The sequence below is a fragment of the Pan troglodytes genome, chromosome 10 (genome assembly GCF_028858775.2).
Source record: "Pan troglodytes isolate AG18354 chromosome 10, NHGRI_mPanTro3-v2.0_pri, whole genome shotgun sequence".
Lineage (NCBI taxonomy): Eukaryota > Metazoa > Chordata > Mammalia > Primates > Hominidae > Pan > Pan troglodytes.
Window position 1 is genome coordinate 20,600,028 of NC_072408.2, and position 4,506 is coordinate 20,604,533.

At 31.3% G+C, this 4,506-nt stretch overlaps 1 non-coding gene across 1 annotated transcript; it reads right to left on the reverse strand.

Moving 5' to 3' along the window:
* Window positions 1-637: 637 nt before the first annotated feature.
* LOC112205063 (U6 spliceosomal RNA) lies at window positions 638-744 on the reverse strand. The gene has a single exon (XR_002938928.1). It is a non-coding gene; the product is annotated as a U6 spliceosomal RNA (small nuclear RNA).
* Between the last annotated feature and the right edge of the window lie 3,762 nt (window positions 745-4,506).

Here is a 4,506-nt window from a genome sequence, read left to right on the forward strand (position 1 = left end):
CAGTATAACTCCCTAGCAGAAGGAAAACAGAAATAATAAAAATAGACAAACCCAAAAGAAGGTAATAAAAGAAGCAAGGCAAATATAAAAACAAAATAAAATTTTAACCCCCAAATATTAGAAATTTAAAAATTTTAAATGGATTAAGTTCTCCAGAAAACACAAAGATTTTCAAGCTGTAGTAAATACATATACACATGACATCATATAAAAATAAATTAACATGAAAGAGAGTACTATATTGTATAAATACTCATATTTTTGTATATATGCAGTTATAAATACGCACACATACATTCCTGTGTATAATATTTTAAGAGACATGTCTAAAATGTAAGGATACAAAAAGGTGACATATAAAAGGATGGAAAAAATATAGCCGGCAAATAGTAATCAGTAGACATCTTAGAAGAATACACTAATATAAAACAAAATACACTCTAAACATTATTAGAGAAGTATAAATTCACAATGAAAATGTTTTAATTAACACAATTATTACAACTTGATATGTAAGAACATAAAATAAAGCTTTGTAATATATGAGAAAAATTTACAGAATTGAACAAGATACGCTGTCCCCGAAAGCCAAATAAACAAAGAATTGCATGAGGAAAAAAGCATAATAGAAGATTTTTATTCTATGAAATGCTTTACGAACTTGCATATCATCTTTGTGCAAGGGCCATGCTAATCTTCTCTGTGTTGTTCCAATTTTAGTATATGTGCTGCAGAAGTGAGCACAGAATAGGAGATTTTAATATACTTCTGTCATAGATACATCTTGCAGAAAAAGAATAATGACACAGAAGATTTAAACCAGATTAAAAATCTGACCTATTGAATGGATATAGAACATTGTACCCAAAAATTACAGAAAACATTTCTTTCAGGCACACAAATAATATTTATAAAAATCTATTATTTCTGGACTTTGAGTCAATCTCAATAAATTTTACTGGATTGAAATTGTATCAAGCATGATTTCTAATAAAAGCAATTAAGAAATTAACAATTACAATATTCCCATAAAATGGCAAATTTGAACACACTTCTTAATAATCAAAGACGTGTGGACAGATAACAAAGTATAGTGTTTATTAGGACCTATTTTGAATTAAGGAATCATGAAAATACTACTGAAAATTTGAGTGTGCTACAGCTGGTTCGTATCAGCTTGCAATATTAAATGTTAAATATTCAGAAAATTTTCCAACTGGTTGTTAAACCATTTGTAGCTTGAAATTGGTCATGGTGGAGTATTTACAAGACAAATATGAAATTGGCATGCTACAAATCAGGCCTTCTTTTTTCCTTTTCCTTTTTAATATTTTTACAAGCTAGTTACCACAAAACCGTGGAATGCAGTTAGAACATGAGATAGAGGGAAATGTATAGCCTCAAAGGCATGGATTGGAAAAAAGATGAGAAGTTTCAACTTCAAAATTAGGAAAAACAAAGCAATATAAATCCGAAGAACGTAGATTAAAAGAAACAAGATAAATTAATGAAATAGAAAAATATTATATAAAATAGAGATTAAACAAAATCAAAACTTATTTCTTTAAAACTATGACTAAAATTGACAAACCTCTGGTGAAATTGACCAAGAAGGTGAAGAAATGTACAAATAATATTAGGAATGAAAAAGTGAACATTACTGCAGATACAGTACACATTAAGATAATAGGATACATGAAAAACTTAATGCCAATATGTTTGAAAATAAATATGAAATATATACATTCTTGGAAAAATGTAACTTGCCAAAATCTTATTCATGAAGAAATAAGAATCCTGAATTGTTCTTTAATTATTAGAAAAAAATCTTATCTAGAACACTCTAGGCCCAGATGATTTTATCAGTAAGTTCTATAAATGTTTGAGGGAGAAATATTTCCAGTTTATACACATTTCTTCAGACAACAGGATAATAGGGCACTTCATTATGTTTTATGAGGCTATATGTAATTTTGATTGTAACACTCAACAAAGGCAAAATGAGAAAGAAAAATTAGAGCCCAATCTTATGCATGAATGTAATATAAAATGTAAAGTACAATTAGTAAATTGAAATCAGGAATATATAAAAAATATATATATCATGACTAATTTGGGTTTTTCTTAGGAACGCAAGATTAGTGTGACTTAGGAAAAGCAATTTATGCAACTCACCACATTAACAAAAAAGAAAAATGATGTGATTATCACAGACTCAGGGAGATTACTTGGTAAAAGTCAACATTCATTCATAAAACTCTTACCAAAATAGGAATAGAATAGTATCTACTACAGTCTTATTGCAAACATCACGTTTGATGTTGAAACTTTGAGAATACTTTTGAAATTTGAAACAAGACAAGAATTCCCACTATTGTTCCTTCTATTCAATTTTGTTCTGGAGTTCCTTGCTGGCTCAGTAAAATAACAAAAAGAAATAAAAGGTGTGAGAATTGAAAAGTGGGGAAGAGTAACTGCCACTATTCATAGATGAGATCTGTAGAAAATCCAAAGGAATTCATAGGAAAATTATTATAATTAATTTGAGAGTTTGACATGGTTCTAGCATTCACGTTCAATACTCAAACAATAAATTTAATTCATATAATCAAGCACGAAATTGAAAATGAAATGAAAGTGCTACCGTTTATAATAGCATAAAACAAGATGATATCCTTGGGAATAAAACTAACAAAATATTTCTGTTTAAGGCTTCTCCCAAGAAAATTAAAAGTCTTATTGAGACATTAAAAAAGAAAACAAAATAAGTGGATTGTATACTAAGTTTATAATCAGAATAGTTGATTTTTGTAAAAATGTCACTTGAATTCTAAGTTCCACACAAACCCAAACAAAACTTCATGAATTTGTATTTTTTCTTTAACTTGGCAGGCTGATTTTAAAATTTATATGAATATGCAAAAAGTTAGAATATCCAAGATACTCTTGAAGTAGAACTCACTAGCTGTATCATATGTCAAGATTAGTGGGAAAAGCAAGGATTTTTCAACAAATTACTGAAGCAATTAGGTACCCACATGGGAAAAAAGTGTGAGCTTTACCTCATGCCATATACTACAAAAGTCAGTTTCAGTGGATTAAAGACTATGGGTGGAAGAAAAATCAATTACAAAAGATATGACATCAGAAAAAAAAATAAACCACAGAGTTGGAGAAAATATTTTTAGCTTCTATAACAAACAACAGAGTAGTATCAGAAACATTTAATGAATTCCTCCAAATCACTAAGGAAAAGGCAAACCAATTTTCCCATCTTACTCAGTGGGACAAATGAGTAAAAGGCTTAAACAGATGCTGTACAAAAAGGAAACGCAAATGGAACTAAATATAAGATCAATCAGTAAATCAAATATAGTCATAAAGAGATTTCTTACATACTTACTTCATGGGCAAAAGCCAGGAAGGTCTGACCATGAAAAGGTAGTGGAAAATTGGAAGCTCCTCCACTGCTGGTGAGAGTATAAGTTGGTGCAACTACTTGGAAATCAGTTTGGCATTATTTAGTATATTGCTTCTAAATATACACACCCAGAAATATAATCCTGGGTATACGCCCTAGCAATTTTGTGCATATGTGTACCAATCAACCTTTACAAGCATGTACATGGCAGCACTGCAGCACTGTTCGTAATAACTCTAGCACTGATACAGTCTAGATACCCATAAACAGAATAGATGAATTATACTTTGTAGTATATTCACACAATGACATACCGTACAGCAATAATAGTGCCCCAGCTCCACAGTACGTGCAAATCTCAAACACAGTATCTAATGAAAGAAACGAGAATCAAATAATACATAATGATTCCATTTATATATATTTCCAAAACAGGGAACAAGACTTTAGAGTTGCATCATGAGTGGTAAAACCATAAAAAGCAAAGAAATGACAATCACAAAAGTCAATGTTGTAGTGACCTCTGAGAGGAAATGGTAAAGTAGTAATCAGTAAAGGGACATACATGACCTTCTATGGTGAAGGTTCCTTTTTGGCCTGGCTGGTAGACATGTGGGTGTCCTCTGTATTTTATTTATTTGTTAAACTGCATGTGTTTTGTGTACTTTTTTGCACATATACCCATATATCATAACTTTGTTAAAAGGGTAGGGGAAGATTAAATTATCATCCCTGGATGGCAGTGTCCATCTGCTAATGGCTGTGGAAGATACTTGATCCACAGAAGTTGTGAGTAAACTTTGAAGAATACATGGAAAAAAAAACAAAACAAAACCCAGAGCAGTCCATCTGGGAGCCAAGGACACCGAGTCTAAGACTTTTGGAGAGGACTTGAGAAGGAATTTTCTGTTCATTGTTCCAGCTTCTCTTGCAACAAGTCTTGGCCCTGAGCGGTCACTTAACACACATCAACTGAGCACCATTAGTGTGCCAGCAACATGTGCTAGGCACTGGGGATGCAGAATGCAATAATACTTAGGCCTTCAGAGTTTACCACCCATAGAAAAGATGAAGGAGGAAACCAA